This window comes from Vanessa tameamea, chromosome 16 (assembly GCF_037043105.1).
Source record: "Vanessa tameamea isolate UH-Manoa-2023 chromosome 16, ilVanTame1 primary haplotype, whole genome shotgun sequence".
NCBI classification, from domain to species: domain Eukaryota; kingdom Metazoa; phylum Arthropoda; class Insecta; order Lepidoptera; family Nymphalidae; genus Vanessa; species Vanessa tameamea.
In genome coordinates, this window is record NC_087324.1 from 6,375,878 (window position 1) to 6,397,327 (window position 21,450).

Below are 21,450 nucleotides of genomic sequence, written 5' to 3' on the forward strand. Positions count from 1 at the left end.
TAGACTGAGGCCACCTATTCTTTTCAAGAAGAATGTTTCGATGGATCATGTTTTTGATTTAATTAGGAAAATTAACTCGAGTTTGCAATTTATGAAAACTTTAACAATTTTATAGTCCTGTCTAGAGAGACAGGAATTCCCCAAAAAACAGAGGTTTTTTTGGGGAAATATTCAAAACTATTTTTTATAATCATCAAAATCTTGAAGTTGACTCTTTCAAAAGTTATAATAACGTAAGGCTTACGTATAATATAATATAAATTTAATAGGTTTAAAACTGCAGGGCACAACCTTGTTAATTAAAATCACATAATGACTATGTATTAGTAATAATTTCTCTAAATATTATAAACTAAATGTAAGTTTTTTTTCATTTGCAGTTAACTGTGTTGGCCCTGTTTGCCATTGCATCGGGTGACCCAGCAATTATACTAAGTGGAGGTTTAATATCTTCACCTTTCACATCAGCAGCTCTTGTCGCACAACCAGCTGCACCAGTAGTAGCCCCAGCAACTCAGATTGCATCCTTTTCCCCACTGACTTATTCTGCCGTTGCCCCGGCAGCTCAGGTTGCCCCAGTGGCCTTTTCAGATTACAAATATGCTTATGGTTCTACTTACAGTTACCAAGACTACCCTGTTGTCAACTCAGCTTTTTCTCTACCTTACAGCCTACCTTACGCTTATGCCGCAGACTGGTATTATCGTAAATAATTATGGTATAAATAATGTGGATACAATGAACAAGCCTTTTCTCGTTTGATTTGTATATCCTTTTTGAAAAAAAAAAGATAATTATCATTGTGGCAACACTGTATTAGTAAAATTATTATTATATTTTTTTATCATTTTATATAATATGTTTGTTACTTTATATTACATTTGTTTGTTGCATTATATTAAATATTTTATTTGAGTGTTACTAAATTGTTTAAATAATACCTATATGTTTTATTTATTGTACCCAATATTAATTCTCGTTTATACCTTTTTACTATTTTGAGAGTAAAAAGACCTTCTATTTGTAGAAGAAAAATATGTTAAATAATTCATTATTTATTTAAAGTAGAATGATGTTTTCGAAGACAATTAATTAGAATTTATATTTATTAAATAATATATCTCCACGCTAAAAAAATATTCTTTTTTCAAACTTCTACACGTCACAACCAATAGTTATACGTTAGTTTTGCCATTGAATAAATAAAATATGTTTCCGAAATTTGCTAATGCACATAAATTTTATATATTCAAAAACAGGACTTATAGATAATTATTTAGGAATAAAACAAAATAAATATGCATAAAAATTTATTTAAACGTTAGGCATTTCAAATTCATTGATCTAGCGAGAAGTCGGCTAAGGTCACCATAGCGTGAGCATATAAAATTTCTTAAAACAAAGGAATTACAATTATTTTAGGAAATCTTAAAATGCCTGGCGATCTGGTGGCCTCATAGTTTAGTCTTAGCGAAGAAAGTATCCGTTGTAAGCGTAGGGTAGTGCGTTGTAAGGAGCAGCAGCGGCGTAGATACCAGATGAATAGTAAGGGTAGGAAGGTAAGAGTCCAGCACCGTAGGATAAAACTTGAGGCTCGGGCTTAGGGTTGGCGAAAGCCACCGCCACGAGGGCAAATAAAGCGAACTGAAACAGATAAAACAAAATATTAGTGACATTTAAATTAACACCGTAAACACAAATAGATTCCTCGAAAAAAAGTCGCTAAGTCAATACAAATGAAGATTTAAACTACTACGTACGAATGAACAAAAGTCGATTTATTAAAATATTATTCTCAAATCACTATATGTAAAAAATCATGTTAGTTTGTTGGTTTCAAAACTTCTATTTTAAATAATAGACTGCAATGCCGCTAGACCGATCAACATAACAATGGGTATACATTTAGAAACAAAGAATATTTTATTTTAGTGTAAGTCATATCGGATAATGGCTTACAAATAAATTTGAGACATTGTAACAATACCGGGCAGTACCTAGTAGGAAAAGAAAAACTACGTACATTTTTTGTTGTTGATATAATATAACTATACAACTATTGTATAAGCAAAATGGTTACGATTTAAATAAATAAAATATTAAGTATCGGCTTTACTCTTATAAAATGTTTAGCAGTTATTTGTTCGTTAAAAACCATTTATCTCATCGCTAATTTTATATTCAAAAGAAAAAGAACTGTTGTTACATTATACACAACATTTATAGATGATCCGTATTTTTACAAAAAGCTTAGCGGACAATGGACCAAAACACCAATTGTATAGACTAAAATTATAAATGGCTGTTTCTAATTCACAAAGGGTTAACGACCGCACATACTTATATTGAAATGTATATCACTTAGAATACCATGAAACCTTACATCATAACATCATATAATACATCAAACATCTATACGAAATGATTACTGAGTTGTATTTTCAAACGTTACCCAAACAGTTAAATTTTTCGAGAGCCGAGATGACCCAATGGTTAGAACGCGTGCATCTTAACCGATGATTTCGGGTTCAAACCCAGACAGCCACCGCTGAATTTTCATGTGCTTAATTTGTATTTATAATTCATCTCATGCTCGGCGGTGAAGGAAAACATCGTGAGAAAACCTGCATGTGTCTAATTTCAACGAAATTCTGCCACATGTGCATTCCACCAACCCGCATTGGAGCAGCGAGGTGGAATATGCTCCAAACCTTCTCCTCAAAGGGAGAGGAGGCCTTAGTCCAGCAGTGGGAAATTTACAGGCTGGTAATGTAAATTTTTCACTATTGAGTATGTATAACTTTAATGTGTTTGTAGAATAAGTATGCCATTAATTATTTTTTTGGGACATACTTAAATATAATTAATTTATATATGAAGATTTATTATTTATCATAACAATAAAACTAAAACTATTAACATTTATCTAAAAAAAAATATACGAACGAGAAAAAAGTCAACAGATTTCGCTGTCAGCTTATTTGTGTTTCATCTTATTTATAAAAGTGATATGTGGTGATTATTATAGAAATCACATTTAACTCACCAGTTTGAAGAACATTGTTATGGAGTTGCTTGGAAGAGTTTTCACAAGTGATATCTGTTGAGCAAATGCTCTGATTTATATACAATATCTCCGACCACGCCTCGATTAGTTGTCTTACTATGTCTTGATAAAAACCGTCCTTGATCTTCAAAGTAATGTATTCAATGTACTTACTATAACTTGCCTATCAGTATGTGAATAATTGACATCCGTGTTAGGTACTCGTAACTAACATCTGTCTGCCTCTTAGGATTGCGCTGTAAAACTGTGAAATCCATATTTTCAATTGAACTGTCAACAAAAAATGTAACAACCTACCATTTCTTTTTTCGCTGGAAAACGTATTGCTCGTTTCCCCCGCGTGAAATGGGAGGGGTACGTGGGACTCACTGGGGGCCAGAACGACTAGTATAGCGGAATACTACTAAAAAACCAGGGGTACCCTCTCTGTCTCTTCGGCGGGCGCCACGGGATCGCTTTCGTATGCTATCGTCACATTACCTCACCTACCTTACTTAGCTATGAACAATTTAATAATTATTATAAAATATTAAGACACGGAACAAAATTGCTATGTACATATCTGTCACCGGATAATTGTTAGCATCGTTAGCCTATAATTGCTGTAGTGAGATTGAAAAGCTAGTAGTGAGAAAGACTTTTAACCTAGTTTTTAGCCTTTAGCCTATGTTTATAATTTAACTGAATTTGGTAAGTTGTAATTGAATGATCTACTCTCAATATTCAGTAAAATCAAAATAAAAATATTCTTTATTCAAGGAGGCTCATAAAAGCAGTTTAGAAGCGTCGAACTTTGTCATAGATAATTATTTTGATTATTATAACATTCCTATGCACTATGGACATGTAGAGGCTACCTTAGTTACTACCGAAGCTTTTTGGTTAAACATATACAAACATGTTCAAGTGAACGTCGCCTACGTTCACTCAAATATAATAAATGAAATTATTTTCTAACCACATACATACATCTCAACAATAAAACATAAACTTCGGCTTAATATCATAGTTAGTATATTAATAATTTATTTTATTTAATTACTTGCTGCTCATCCTGACTAAACTAAACTGACTACTAAACTGGGTTAAGTAAAGATTTTATGCCGAATAGTTTACTAATTAATGAGATATAAATAACGCCAACCTTTACTATGCAAATCGTCGATGAGCCGAGATGGTCCAGAATTAGAACGCGTTGTTCTTTACCGATTATATACTATTATTATTATTACCACTAAATTTTCACATGTATATATCATGAAGAGAGATACATGTGTCTAATTTAACTGAAATTCTGCCACGTGTGTGTCGACCAACCTGCATTGAAGCAGCATGGTCTAATAAACAAACCTTCGACATTCGAAGGGAGAGAAGGCCTAAGCCACACATTTAAGTATTTTATGCAAAAGCGTCGAACAACAGGCACCGCGTTTTTTTCATTACGTTTCTTTAAAAACCTCGTTGTATTTCTTAAAACTGCTGATTCAAATTGCAAAGAATTAAAGGCAACTTTTAGCTATATAAAACGTTTAAAATTAAATTTTTCTTTTTTTCTTAAGGATCAACATTTTATGGTAATTCGACTAAACTTTAGTTGTCGATATTGCATTTTAAGTAGACAAATGTTTTGTGTGATTATCAATATGATTAGGAAATTATATAAGATAAAAAAAACTTAACTTACCTTTTTATACTATTAGGATGATTTTAAGTTTAAGTATAAAGTAAATTTAAATATCGAGCGCGAAACTGAAAGCCCTTATATTATATCTATTATCCAAAATATATAATCCAATTAGTCCTCTGACTGCATTTCCAAATTTATTAATGACTGGACTACAAGACGTAAATAAGCTAAAAGGATATTTATCCTCAAACAATTTTTTTAAATAATATATCAGATGAAAAATATTTTTAAGTTGACAGAAATTCATTGGTTATCTACGATTCTGTGCTCTGTAAGTCATACAAGTACGTTAAAATCAAGTATCAAATTGCGCGCACCATTAATATTGTTATAATTTTATATCGTTTACTTTATGTATTATATAATAAAGTAACGATGTCATATTAGTTATTATCTTCGTCGATGTTTTACCATAATTATTACTTTGTTGTATTGGAAACTAGCTTCAATTAACATACATACATTATTTAAATAATAACTCCTATCAGCGAATATGGATATACAAAGAATAATTAGAAAAGGTAATTACAACAACAGCATATTTCTGAAGGTTATATCGGTAAATATAAAAATATTTATGTTCTAATAATATAACAATTAATCTCTATACGCAAGAATTTATGTAACAAATTACTGTTTTCAAATAATTATTTTCTAGTTTCCTTTTATTTTAATTTTTCGGTGTGCAATAAAGCATATTTTATTTGTATTGTATTAATAAAAAAAAAAAAAAAAATTTTTGACGTTATCGGTAAATGTAAAACGGTACAAATAATTTTATTATAGATGCAATTAATCATAAAGCTTCATCGCTAGGCGGCCCGTGCACCGTTGAGCTATTGAGACTTTAACTATCGATTCATTTAAAAAAATTACATTCTTGTTGATAGGGCTTTGTCCGAGTCCATCTAGAGTATTAGGTAGGTACCGCCCACTCGTCACATAGTCTATCGCCAAGCAGCAATCAAATTACTTTTGTTTTGTGAATTTGAAGGCACAAGGGCACACAGCATCTCAAGCATCAGCATCACAAGTCCCCAAAGTTGGTGACGCATTGGAAATGTATGGAATAGTTAATATTTCTTACAGTATCGATGTCCGTGGGTAGCGACTGCATACCATCAGATGGCCCATAAATAAATGAAACTTTATTGTTAGCAAATTTGAGAACCTTTTATCATTATTTGGAAAGCACGTGATTCTCAAGTGACGTCTACTGATCCTACTATGATGTCGTATACTTTTTTTGTTATATCAACGTCATCATGTAATAGTAACTTCTGATATTGCAAGTTAAATTTCTTATTAATCGACTTGCTCGGGCGGTATTGCAAGGTTTCTTATAAAGTATTGCATAATTATGACCTGCAAGTTAGTTGTTGGAGTTCGTCATAGGAGCATGTTCAACCAATCATAATGATTTAGCAAAATATTTTATTACTTATACTTTGAATATAATCTCACTATTTAAATCAAATTTTAACTTGAGGTTATGGAACTGGAGTAATATTTCTTTCTCCCTCTCTCTTATGCTTCTTACTGACGGGGTTGCTATTTCATTTTAGATGTAATTAAAATTATCTAAAGTTATAGCATGTAATTGCCCCATAGTTGAGTAAAGCCCTTCTTTTAGACAAATATTTGGAGTTTATTCCTACATCATGCTCCAATGCGGGTTAAAAGATACACATGTGCCATATTTTCAAACAAAACATCCTAGTTTCCTAACAATTACATATCTCTTTCACCACTGAGCAAGCGATGAACTTTGAACATAAATTAATAACATGAAAAGTTTCAACTGGTAATCTTCTATTGGGTTTCACATGATTTAACCACTGGTCCATCTCGTCTTACAGGAAATTATTAAAAAAAAAAAACAAACGAAAATATTTAATTTCAAAAATACCTAAGACCGGCTAAAGAAACACAAATTTCCAATGTGTTTATGACATAGATAAGCGATAGTTTTATAATAGAATTTAGTTAACAATAATATAATAAACAATTTTTAATGAATTTATATTTTTTTATAATGTTCTATTTAATTTATGTTGTTTTGCTGGGATCCCCTTATAATAAGCGTATATATTGTCCCACGAGTTACGAACCCTGTAAACGGAATGCGAAGGTAACAAGCTTAAGCTAGTTCTATAAGTTAATAGTTAGTAAAATAGTTTTACATTATATTTAACAATATTAAACATTCAACAGTGATCACCGATCGACCGACCGAATCAAGTCAATGACAACGCTCTCCAGACTACTGAGAAGCTATAGAAACTATAATAATGGATCAAACTCATTGCTTTTACATATAACATTTATTCAACTTCGACTTTATTCATATGAACTAGATATAAAGGTAAAGTTTTTTCATTTTGTTTTGCAGGTAATTTGTCTAGATATTAACTCATATTTTTATAATAGGGATTTATTATTGTTTGATACCTATTTATTATAAAAATGCTAATAACACACTGTTATAACGTTCTTGATGCATTTAATAATAAGATGATTTAATATAAAATACAAATGAAATGTTGTCTATATAATAATATTTGAACACATATATAAAAATTATTAAAACATTTTTTTACATAAATTAAAACTATATATAATATTTTTTCAAATTATAAACCAATATAGAATAACAAATACATAATCAATTAATCATCTAAGATCCATATAATTACTACTAGTAGCTTCCAAAGGATAAATGAACAGCGGATTTCGATAGTTATTTGTTTTGAAAGATATATATATACAGTCCAACACAATATGTTTAATAAAACAGCACAAAATCATTAAATACATATTTATTTTATTCTTAAAATGAAAATAAATGAAATCAAAAAGGAAATGTCAATATTTAACATAAAGGTAACATTGGTAAAAAAGTAATTTTATGTTTTCAATCAGTAATACCCATAGCCGTAATTGTAAGGGTAGCCCGAATATCCTCCGTATCCTCCAGAGTAAGCTACCGGATTGGAATAGCCGGAATAACCAGCATATCCTGGATAGCTAGCCGGGTAATTATTATAGCCGTACCCGGAGTATAGCTGCGGCCGAGCCATAGCTAGGGCAACAATAGTGAAGAGGATAATCTGAAACAAATAATAATACTATAATTGATTATATTATGAACAGTATAATACATAAATTATACATACATTAAAGCTTAAATACGATTTTTTAGTTTTAAAATGTATACATATGATGACACATAATGGATCATATATATGTACGTATGATGTGTCGCATCAAACAATAAACCTTTAATTGAAAAATATACATACATACAAATTACTTATTCATAATTCGGTATAAATACCGCTTTTTTGTATTTGTACTAAAGTTTCTCAACGCGATTTCATAAAATACATTTTTTTACGATTATTTTATAAAAGTAAATATATTACTACAGTGCTAAAAAAAATCATATCTTTCGAGGGTAAAGTTTGAAGCTGGTTCTACACCTATGGCAGACATATGACAGATTTCATAAAAATCATGAAACAGTGAACAAGGTATTATGTCATTAGCGCTGGAAATTATTATAACACTGGGTATTTATATTTCATGACAAATAACAGCAATAAATCAGGATCAGTATAAGCCGACAGTACCAATTCAAATGATACACTATGCACTACTACTAGTGAATACAATATACAAAATACACTTAAAACCGGTTGAAAGTATAAATTAACGATAATTAAAATGATTGACTTGAAACATTCACCCTTACTCGTAAGTTAAAAAATACTCACCAACTTAGCAAACATTTTAGGTTAATAACAGTTGTGGTAATGTAGAGTATTGAAGGTGGAGATGCTTCTACCTCCCTTAGATTGAGCAATCGCACTGATACAGTTTTTTTATTTCGTTAATATTTATACATTTAGTTTGTCCTTGAGGTCTTGGAACATGGCGGAAAACAACACAAAGAATAACTTGGAGCTATGTAAATTAGAATACAGAAAAACATATTGCAGACGAGCAGTACATCAACAATTAGGTCCTCTTTGTGTTACTCAAACGTCGACGAGAACATGAGTCGCATATGGTTAAAGTATTATTTATTTTTATTGCAATAACACAGTCGTAGCTCGTAGGTAGGTAGTTTGACAAAAACCAATGCCTTATTCTACAATCTATACAATGTTTTTCACAAAGAAAATCGTTTAAATTATTCCTAAAACTGAAACTATAACTATTCTGAAAGGTATGAATATGTACGTATATCCAAAACTGTGACACAATATAATAGGCTCTGCTAGTACTTTTCGTTTGTAAATCGATGTTTGAGAATGTACATATATTTATATTACGTGATTTCTGCTGTATCATATTTCTTTGAATATTTTTCTTTGATGTATTCGAAGAACACTTATCTTCATATTTTTAATACACATTACGTTACGGTGACATAAGCTTATTCCTGTTTTGTTTGAGGATGACAACGTAAATAGCTTCCAAAGAAGGTCTTTGAACTGTGAGTGAGGTGCGTCTTTCATCAACAATAAACAAGTAACATGGCTGATTAAAATAACATTCCGTTCTATAGTACTTAAATCCCTAAGCACTTATTACGTTATAGAGTTTTTATTAAAATTCATATCCATACGATGATTTATGTTTGTTACGTAGGAAATGATCATAATATCTTGGTAGTAATAATAAATTGGTTCCGTTGCAAATGTTTCAGATAATTGTTTAAAATATTCTCATTTTATAACGTGATATTATATAATGGCCCAGGAATTATGTGACGTTGGTAAAAACTACGTCTGCCGGGCCACCTTAATGTTTTCCTAGAGTCACGTGCCAGGACCCTTTAACTTGTAAAAAATTAATCCCCCGCTCCGTTCTATGCACCGATTTGGCCCGACTTGGATTACGCTTTTCTTTTCTTTTTAACTGCCAACTTCATCTTTTATCACGTGACCAACACACCGTTCTCAACTCTCGTGTTATTGATGTGACGTCTGCGATTTCTATTACTTGATATATTTTCCCTTGTTGTGTACATTATTATCTAACTCTATTTATCCTTTTAAACGTTTTAATAATAATATATGTAACTTGTTACTCTATTATTACTGTTACTATATTATAAGATTACTTGCAGAAAATTAAATCAAATGGACATACACACGAAATAATTCGTGAGAGACATAAAATATCTCTAATTTTACTAGAATGTTGTCTTTTGTTGAACAATATTTTTACGTTAATGATTAAGTAACAGCCTGATGTCCCACTGCTGACTAATGACTCTTCTCTCCTTTTCCGGAGAAGATTTGGAGCTTATTCCGCCACGATGATTCAATGCGGGTTAATACCAGAATCATCCGACACATGCAGTTTAATCACGATGTTTCCTTCACATCTGAGTACGAGTTGAGAATATAAATACATGAAGAATTATAAACACAAATAGAGCACATAAAAATATTTTCACGCGCTAGTCCTAGTGTTCTAGATAAGTAAATCAGATTTAAAAAATAAGTATACGTTATTACATATTTTTATTGCGAAGATTCTAATTTTAAAATGATGGTTGAATGTATGAGGTTTGAAGCTTATTCAACCACGCTGCATGAATTACAAACTAATTAACTTAGCTGTCCTGCTGAGTTCTATTTCAGGGAAGGTTTTTGGGGTGACGGATATGATTCCGATTTTTCAGTGTATTATGGTGTTACATTAAAAATTATTTTTATAATTTTAGCCTTTTTTAAAATTATATAAAACGTCACAAAAGTGTCAATTCGCTAAAATCACTTCCCATATATCGGTATTGCTAGCCCAATACATCATTTTGTCATTTTCTTTGAATTTAAATAATAAAATAAATTACATTTATTTTATCAATGCAGTGAAATAATTAGTACAATTGGATTTTATTATCTAATTCGTTTGTTATATTTGTCTAGAAGTCATTTCGCATCGTTTCAGATTAATTTATTAGCCGTCATCCAATAAAGGGTTGGTATTTGTATGGAAATGTCGGAAATATATTATGACAGATTTATTTTGCCTTATAATTGGCTTTTATTAAATAAAATAATTATTCCATAATTATTTCTTTGATTTTAATATGGATATAATTCCTATTTAATTTTGGTGGTTATACTGGCCACACTCCCGCACGTTTCAAAGTTTCAAGAACATTCGATTCGGTCTTTTTGCATTTTATATCATCGGTTAAACACCGAATTCAAACTTCAAATTCGTTATTCTGAATATACCGGTGAGTTACCTTAATAGTTCAGTTTCTTTATTTGTGATTGATTATTACTTCAGTGCTTTAACAGCATATATCTTTTCAGAATATATTTATAATGGAGTTTTGAAGTTTGATAAAAACTTTATACAACATATTTCTACCGACCTTAAAAAATTGTAAGTCTTTAATTCTTGTTTTTGCTTGAATGCGTTGGTTTGCAATTTAGAAAGTCATAGTCATGTTTAATTTGTGATTTACAGTGATTTTTGACCCATTGGAATGATTCTCCGGAATTGAAATCGTCATTTAAAGTAAGCAGGACTTTGAACCTCCAAAAGGTAAATTACTGCTTACATCCCTCGTTAAAGGTATTTATCTCTTGGTTATTTACTTGATTATTGAACCTGTATATTTCGTATTGCAGGTTTTTTTTTACCCACCACATGGATTTGAAATATTAAGTGTGGACAGCTGCAGTTTCCTGGTTGAGTGTGTCCAGATAGCTGCTGGTGCAACTCAAAAGATAGCATGCCTGTTCCCTTAGATATAAACAATATCCACATGTAGCTGGAAATTTGGTGATGTACCCACTATAATTTTTTATACAAACTTAGTTACACCGGCCTGGCGAACGGTGTACTAAATAAATAATTATCTTCGAATCGTCAGTGGGGGCCTAGATTTTAATATTTAATAAGATAAATTATAATGCATTGAATTTTCAAACATTCCTTTTATCCCAAGTGACCCACGCTGAGTCTAGCTGGCATATTTTTTTAAATTATCTATAGTATAAAAGCTGTAACTAAATTAAGTAATGAAAGCTGTAACTAAACTTATTGTAAGATTAATACATTTTGGTTTCTACAATTAAATAGTTATATAACAAAACAGTTTTCTTCAAATCCATACCCACAGTAAAAAGGTAACAACGGTATTCCTAACTTATTAAAATGTCTACTTCAGCGGATAGAAAAATAGTTTATCCATTGTATTTTGATAATGGGTAATATCTAAAAAATATATTTTATCTCGATTATTTTACTCCAAACTTTTACTTCTATAAAATCTTTGAAGTTACTCTACGTTGAATCTCATTTGAAATACAATAGTGAAATTTATAATAAAGTCTATATTGAAACAGATTTTAAATACAAATATCAAAAAACAACTGAAACATATAAAGTAAGAAATTAGTCTCTTAGATAGGATTCTCATAATTTCCAGTCTGATAAGCATTTGTATTAGAAAATTAGAATATATCTTAATAACTTAAGCAAATTTATACAAACAATTTTGATACAAACTCATGTCAAACATGTTTCATATAAGTAATTAAGAATTAGCCTTGTAACCCATTTGTTTCTGCTCCGATGACAGTATTTATTCATTATATAATTTAAGAGGTGAAGGCAAGAAAAAAGGTAACTGTTACTTAAGAAACAATTTTTTTTGCCTTACCTATAAATGTGAATAGCAGAGCGATTCTGTAAGAACTTTGTGAGAAACAAATGTTGACAAACTTGTGAAATGTTGACAACGGAATTACGGTGATAGATGTATCCCATAAATTCTATAATTATTAATAAAATTGACATTTCACGCTCATGTTTGTTGGTGAGTTTCGAATTTCTTTATACAAATTGTTCTACAAATTTTAAGTCAAATACTAACTCCTTCCTGTAAACTTCGATTTTAATTTGAAAGAATGAGACAGCATTGTTTAACTAATCACGTCATAAACCACATTTACAGCCTATATATAATTACTGACTTTGGTTTATTTCTGAGTAATCATTTTATCTATGAGTAACAATAGCTAATTACTTTTGAGTTATTACAACAAACTAGTCTTGAGATTGTTGTAATTATCTAGTGTTGAGATAGTGTCGGAATAAAAAATAAAGTGTATTTAAAAACATTTGATATAATATGAATAACAGAACAGCGACGTTCGATTACATTTTTAAAAATCTTGTGAAATAAAACATTTCATTTATAACATAATTATTTATTTATCCAAAAAGAATAGCCGAGCGTTGATTTGATTAAGCATTAAACGGAATTGAAGTAGATGAATGAGCATCGAAATTATTTAACAAATACAGTGTTTGCTGCGTATGGATAAGCTGAGTAAGTTAGAGGGGCGAGAGGAGCTGAGTACGGAGACACGAAGGACGGCACGCCGGCGGACGCTGGGTACAAATAGTCCGACGTATAAGTCAGAAACTGCTGGGGTGCTGGATTTGGTCGCGGTGCTGCGAAAGCCACGGCCAGGGCAGCAAACAGAGCAAACTGTAAAAAAAACATTAGTATTCGTTAGTATTTAAATAAACGGATTTCGGTTCAAGAACCGGATACAAGTAGACAACCAGAATTAAAGCGCGTGCACGCAGTACACGTGACAGTAACAAGGAAACTTATTTTTACGTCAGAAAAAATTCACTCAATCATAACATGCTTACGTTGGACTTAAATTCGACGTTGAATTATTTTTCGCACGCGTAAAGAAGTACATAAATAAATATCTACTAATTTGTTTAAATTTTGTGTAAAAATCACATTGGATTTTAAATAATTCCGGCTGATTTGTATTTTACAGTTCAGATTTGAATAGTCTGCCATCAGTCACACAAAGTTTTTTTTAATTCCAGGCAAACGCGGTCTTATTGTGATAAAATAGTCACCTTCGCTCATTCACAAACACTGCATGAAATTTTAACCATTTCTTACAGCGCCACTGGCTCATTCGCCCTTCAAATTGGAACACAACAATGCTAAGTATTGCTGCTTGTCAGTGAAATATATGATGTGTGTGTGGTACCCAGAATGGCTTACACAAAGCCCTTCTACCGAGTAACACCTGTATACTCCCGTTTGGTAAACATACATGTACAATGCACCACAACCGACCGGTGAGACGTAAACGTGTTTTCTAATTTATACATATTTTTAATTGTAGAAAATAAAGTTGTATACAACATTTAAAAATAGATTTAAGTAACTCACAAATTATTATTAACAAACCTTAACTTGATTTTAAGAAACTTTTTCGAAGAAAAAATAATTCGACTTTAATTTTAGACTAAGAGAAAGTACGCGAACGTTCACGTTTTGTGAAAATGTTTCGCAAGTTTTAAATAATTAAGTTATTAAAATAAATCTTACCAGTTTGTAGAACATGGTTGGTGTTTGTTTCTTGTACGAGAACATTGACGAATTGCTTTAGGCCACTAATTTATATACCAAAAATATATCCTTGAACTTCAAAAACAACGAGGCTCATATATGAGTTAAGGATCGCCATAACATTCATACAGGTCCTAACTTAGCGTGGAAGCTGAGTTTTATAAAGGCTAGAACATACTGTGTATGGCTAATTTTAATTTAAAAGAGTGTAACCACCTATAATTTCAACCGATATTCGAATTTATCTTTTTACATTTTTTGCTATTTTAATTTTCGAATGTAGGGTACATCTGGACCGTATTCTAGTCGTTCCCCAAAGCCACTAGCACTCTGAAAATATAAATCACTTCTAACATGGAAATGCACCAACCAAGGGATGTATGAGAACTTCTTGCTTCTAGCTCGTAATATCATCGGATTACCGTTTAAAGCGGACCATTTTAAAAATCAGTGTTTATGAACCCGATATATTTATCACTGAGTCATTTTAGTTCAAATAATGACTAGACTAGAAGTAAAAAGCCAAAGTAAATAAAAAAAAAAAATCATATTTTTTTTAATATTATTGAGTAAAATTGTAGGATTACATAATGTAATACATAATATCTATGTAATAATATTATTTAACTTACTCAAATATTTATAAACAGTATGCGTAGGCTCTTTCATAATATGTTCTAAGTTTAAATATTGATCATTACATGTCGCTATCCTAATATGGCGTTGCTCTACACAACATCCTGCTCTAATTATCATTGTTATGTTTATCGTATTGTATTGTAACTGTTTTTTATACACCTACACTGGAAAAAGAAGCTTCCTTGATTTGTTATCTTAGACACATTTGACAAACATATCACTCACGCATACATACATACATACATATGTACGTATGGATTGTCGATAGAATATGAAAGATAACATATTTTGTACAAAAAAATTTAAAACTTATTCTTTACTAGCCCCTAATAGAAAATGAAGTAAAAACTAATAAATTGGAAGTAATTATACATACAAACTGTTTTTGTTTTTATTATTTGAGAATCAAGGTCCTCATAATTCTAAAAGTATATTGAGGGCCGATATTAATATATTTTTATATTCTTAAGAAATATAACTAGAAACAAGTGAAATGACATAATTTGTTTCAAGTAGTTACGTTTTAATAGAAATTTTACTTAGTGGCCACTATTTAAGAAAAATACTTGTATAAACTGTTGCATGAAGAAATGACTTCAATTGAAATAATAATTAAGGCTGTGTAAAGTCACAGCGTAATGATTGTATAATGTAAAGTTCCTTATATAAATATAATAATAGATAAAATTTAGCAACATTAATCTATATGCTCGAAACTGACCAGTTTTTAGGCCAAGTATTGCAAACAATGCGTGCAGACGCAGTCCCGTAGCGCTGTTCGGAATAATGATGCGACCACCACAATTCCGTCATGAGATTGTATTGGTTTACAATAAATGATCTTTATCTTTATTAAACAATTTTTGAATGATAATAAGATGGTTCAGTGGTTTGAATACTCAGTTCATAATCGAAGAACATGGGTTCAATGCTATTGAAATTTTATTTGCTTAATTTTTGTTAATAATTGATAGTAGAAAATAAAAGCCTCGTGACGAAATTTTGTCACATACTCAGTGTATTCGCAGAATAAGCTCAAATCCTTATACTTAAGAGGAGAGGAGTCTTTTACCGCCTATGGGATATTTACCAACTGATTTTTAAACTGCCACAAGATTAACATCAATTTTAAATGAATACTTATTAATATGGATGAAAAAAAAAGAAAGAGGACGATGGAAGAAAAGCACGTGCTGCGTCGTCCCAAAATAGTTTGGGACAACGATAAGGAGAAAAGAATAGAAAACTACTTATTTATGTTTTGCTGGTGTACAAGCTAATACGAATATTATAAAATATTAGACTTTTTTGATAAAGGTACTAGCATAAATTTTATTTAATAATTTAACATTTTTAATTAAATCAAACTTATATTAGCCTAATTGATTCAGCTATTCTAGCCAGCCTATTTTAAATACAGGTTGGCGAATATACAAATATTTATTGTAATTGGTTATGCAATCGTTGTTTGAAACAAAATTTACCTATGTTTAAATAACGTACATATTCTCAATCAGCGCAACACAATAATAACAAAAGATTCAAGTCGCATCCATAATATAGGTTATTCTTTAAACCCTTCATATGTAACTGCATCACAAGGTGCCACGATTCGATTGGTTTTGCAATTTAAAAATTTTCAAGTAATTTAGTTTCTATTATAATTAGTATTGAACAGAAGTAGAATATTTTAATGTTGGTATTCAACAAAAAAAACAAAAGCGACCACATCTAACAAATCCATAAAAAATATTGAAATGATCAAAAACCGTCGATAAGTTTGTAAACACTGTTCGTGGCGTAAGATAACAGCATATCGGGCACACATAAAGCATAAAACTATTGTGTATTGTATTACGTAACGATGCGAGCTGGGCATTATCTCGAATGCTTATTAATTGAATCATTTGACAGCAATGCAGTCATTTTGGACAAGTATATTATTCTAAGGATTGTATATTAAACATGTCAGTTTCATATTCATTGTCGATACTGTTAGTGCCCACTCGTACGTAAATATGAATTTTGTATACAGTATTGAACAGTATTTTCATGGTGTTTTTGTTTTGTTTACCGGATAGTTGTCACTGTCGTGTAATTATTAATTATGCAACATCTATTTATGTCTAGTTCGTTACAGATAATTTATCGGATACAATTCTTAATTGAGTCGAGATGGCCCAGTGGTTAGAACGCGTGCATCTTAACCGATGATTTCGGGTTCAAACCCAGGCAGGCACCACTGAATTTTCATGTGCATAATTTGTGTTTATAATTCATCTCGTGCTCGGCGGTTAAAGAAAACATCGTGAGGAAACCTGCATGTGTCTAATTTCAACGAAATTCTGCCACTGTGTATTCCACCAACCCGCATTAGAGCAGCGTGGTGGAATATGCTCCAAACCTTCTCCTCAAAGGGAGAGGAGGCCTTTAGCCTAGCAGTGAGAAATTTACAGGCTCCTAATGAACGATGATGATGAAATGATGAATTCTTAATCTACCTTCTACTGGTATCTCTTGTTTTCTAAATCACTGAACCGTCTCTTAGTCTACAAATGAAACTTTCCCTGCGTTGTTTTCGTTTATCTCCGAATGCAGTATGCATTTTATTATTTTGTGTCTCTATGCATTATTTGCTTTACAAATATATGCCGTGACCTTCGTTAAGATTCATGCGTTCCATTATCTGAACCATTTAGAATTTAAGAAACAATTTTTTCTCAAGTTTTGCAGCACGCGATCAATTTAAATTTTCCAAAGAAAACAATCATCATTGAATCGCAAATGTCTTCACGTGGCGTTGCGACGTTCGAATCTAATTTTGTATAAAAAGTTTGTCACGTGGCCCGACTCGAGCGATCACCAGCTTCTACATTTCGATCGTAAGAAATATCCGAATTGAAATGCGCACAGATTGATACATACGAACGAATGATTGTAATAATAATTTTGAAAAAAATTACGTATTATATTAATTAATGGTTAGATTTGTTAATAAAAAAATCACCCGTCATTTAAAGCATAATAGGTTAATAAAAATATGTATAAATTAAGCTTATTATTTTATACAAGATTATGTGCATGTTTAAATGCCGTAGTATTTTCCGTGCAGTATATGTACATTAAATTGTATTATAACCACTGAGTTCCTATCTGTTCTTCTTGATATACTTAATTTAAATATATCCGAGATTTTCAGTTAATTTATCCGTAAAAATGATTATTTACAGTATTTAAAAGGTCTAATACCTAAAGTATATTATGTTTTTATAAATTCAATTTCCGAGATCCTTTGACTTAGAGAATTGATAAAATTTAGTTAAAACAATATTAGTATTATAGATATATTTATCATACCATTCAATTAAATAAATAAATATTTCAAATTTTTTATACCATTGAAGAATATATTTTATTATTTATGTGAAATTATTTGACCTACCTCTGCTTTAATAGGAAAGTAAAAATCCGAGTTCAGTAACTGAATCTATCACTTAATTAAAATAAACTCATGTGTTTACATAAATTTAATTATAAATAGACGTATTATACTACAGGTTCAATAAACTTTAGAGTAAATTTATGAATATATTGAGTTAACGCCAAAAGCGCCTATAGCATTAAGTCTTTTATATGTGTTAAATCTATTTGTCCTTAATATAACCGGCAGGCGTCAATAGATGAAACAATAACATCGACAAACTTAACTTACCTCACATGTCTCTTACATTACACGAAATAATCAAAGGATTAAAGATTACTTATATGTATATTTTGTATTAGGTATATATAGGTCGTTAACTTCTTGCCTCTTCAGATCAATCAAAATATTGGTATTTACTTCATATGTAATAGTTTGGTTATACCTAGAATTATTTTAACAAAACATATTCAAAATAAAACTATCTCGATAAGCAGAAAATATTTGCAATCTGCAGTGTTTATATCAAACATCTCATGTACAAAATCAAAAGGACTCTAAGATATAGGATAAAGAAATTCTATGAAAATATATTTTTTAATGCAAGAACTTTGCTTTATTTTATTAATGTAGAAACCTGATAATGACAGCCTTCCGAGTACGTGAAAAGTTGCATGGCCAGCCAAACTGAGCGATACGCATGCGCCAAATTGCCTTTATAAAGACAGCATCATCCCTATAAGCGGCAGTTTGCAACTCGCTCTCAGGAACTTTAGATATTAATCCGAGTCAGTTGCTTACGAACGATCACGTAAAAGTTTTAATAAATTACATCTTTTAGATAATATTTTATTATATTATCAAAAGGAATAACAGCATATTTTTGGGACAAAAAGTGTATATTTGTCGAACCTATGAAAAATAAGCTGGGAAGCGACATTGTGGCGAGTGAGAGGTTCGTCGGTGATTTGCCGGTGAATCTGGCGAGGCAGCAATCACCGAAGACAACACGCAAGGAATCAATGGCTCCAAAAATTGTGGTGTGTCCACCTGTGGAAGAAGTGAGTGAACCAACTACAACAGCTCGTGGTTCGCGATTGCTGAAAGCGCTCAGTAAGCGACTTACACGACGCTCGGCAGACGGTGATTCATTGGGTAGTTCTAGTAGCAACGATAGCATGTCTGGGGAGACAAGCCGGACTGAGGACCGTTCCTGCTCAGCTAGTGACTCCAGCAGCGACAGTTCAGAACGTCATCGACGTCACCGCTCAACAGTTTCGTTACGACGTGTTTTTAAAAATTTAAGTCTTACAAGCCGGTCACAATCTTGTTCGCCGACGGAACGTCAGCGACAGCCTAAGAAACAAACGCAGCCAAAGCGCATTCTTCGGCCACCTGTAACCTACACATATGTTCGAGGCCTGTCTGGTTTACCGACACAGAGAGTGCCGCGACACACAGTTTGTTGTGCTTCTTTAGGTCTCAATCGGTAAAAACTTTAGAAACAAGAATATTTCAAAAGATTGTGAAAGGAGATAAAGACTGGTTAAAAAGTATCGGACGGTATTAAATTCTAGAGAAATGTTTCATCATATCAGTAGTTTCAAAATCTTCTGGGCCAGTTAAGCAAATTAACGTTGTCTTCATTTAGGACCAAAGCAAAAGCGAATGTAGTCAAATTTTTCAAGGAATGAGTCCAGATGTTACCCTGTAAGCTTTAAGGAAATTGTGAAAGACTGTGCCAATTTAATCATAATTGTTAAGTAATCATTGGCTTCGTTGCTGATATGAATACATGAAACATCGATGTAAATCATATGTTCTTAACACTTTCACATTATGAATGTGTTCTATAAATCGATATGTATAAATTAATATTAAGTATGAAATCATATTTCCTCTAAGAAGAATAGTGCCTTTATCAAAGTAATTTAGTTTTAGTCTATAATATAATATATAAGCATAAACACTTGTATTTTTAATTAAATTAGATTCATGATTTGACCTGTAAATTAATCTTTTAAAGATTAAGTTCATTTCTGTAAACACAAACACCAATCGAATACTATAAGTAAACTATATCACTGAATTCTAAGAATTTCCTATAACGTTTTAAAATCAGTATTATTAGTAAAAACTGATAGAATAATCACAAATAGTGAATCACTCACAGTATTATATTTAGATAGAGTAAGTAATTAATATTAGTTGTAAGTCATTTTTATTGTAATTTTTGGTATTAAATAAAAAAAATTGAAAATTATTTATCTCTTTCTTTTTAATTAAATATATTTGATTTCTTACCTACTAACCTACTTCAAACAATACAAACGAAATAAAAAGATGAAACAATTTAAATCAATTAGTTGTTACTATACTGATTGCCTCATTATTCTAACGGAGTGCCACCTTTCGCCGCCCTATTCCCTCCGCCCACACTGAGCCATCGTCACAGGCTGAATCTATAGAGCCTGTGACTCAAACACGTGACAACGGAAAGTTTAATATTTTCTTTTGACATTAGGAAAATTGTTTTGAATCAAAGAGACAAATTGATGTTTTAATTGGCATTTTTTTTTCTATTTGCGACAATAGATAAGAATTTTAATTTTGAATTATAAGAAATTTTGAATAGGTGTATTCTAATTTTAATTGTATTCTCTTCATTTTCATATTCAGTCATGTTCACTCATGTTCAATTTCTCTATCATTTTAAATAAAGGATTATTGAAATATTAATCTGGATGAAAAAGTTCTTGTAGATCGATTAAAAACTACAGTTAATATGAGATTTACTGCAGTTTTACAAAATTTCGATCGAGAGCCGATTGTAAAATACAGACGACTCGAAAGATAAATGCTGTTTTTTAATAAACTCTGATCTAGGATTTCTAGTCTATATATATATATATATATTGTATTGTGTTTAAATATATCATATTAATAAATCTATATTTGGAATATTTACATAATAATTATATAAATTTTGTTACAAAACAATATACAGACAAATGCAACACAATAATCTAATAATAACTATTTAAAGCCAACAAAATTATAATACTAGGCTTTTAATTATTTTATTAAAATTAATAAAAATAATGTAAAAACTTAATTTATCAGCACAAATAAATATTCGTCGTCATATCGTTATTTCTTATTTATAAAATAATATCTTACAAAATCAAAATATATTTTATTCCAGTAGA

At 30.8% G+C, this 21,450-nt stretch overlaps 1 protein-coding gene and 3 long non-coding RNA genes across 4 annotated transcripts in view; 1 reads left to right on the plus strand and 3 right to left on the minus strand.

Annotated features, from left to right (window-relative positions):
* LOC135193686 (vitelline membrane protein Vm26Ab-like) overlaps positions 1-21,450 on the plus strand; it is a 378,568-nt gene that overhangs the window by 17,334 nt on the left and 339,784 nt on the right. The window lies entirely within an intron of this gene.
* Positions 1,298-3,356, minus strand: LOC113393950 (uncharacterized). The gene is made up of 2 exons (XR_003368529.2): positions 3,047-3,356; positions 1,298-1,644 (listed from the first exon to the last, which is right to left on the minus strand). It is a non-coding gene; the product is annotated as an uncharacterized LOC113393950 (long non-coding RNA).
* Positions 7,558-8,890, minus strand: LOC113393929 (uncharacterized). Its single transcript, XR_003368528.2, has 2 exons — positions 8,531-8,890; positions 7,558-7,864 (listed from the first exon to the last, which is right to left on the minus strand). It is a non-coding gene; the product is annotated as an uncharacterized LOC113393929 (long non-coding RNA).
* On the minus strand, positions 13,045-14,300 carry LOC135193697 (uncharacterized). Its single transcript, XR_010309384.1, has 2 exons — positions 14,161-14,300; positions 13,045-13,287 (listed from the first exon to the last, which is right to left on the minus strand). It is a non-coding gene; the product is annotated as an uncharacterized LOC135193697 (long non-coding RNA).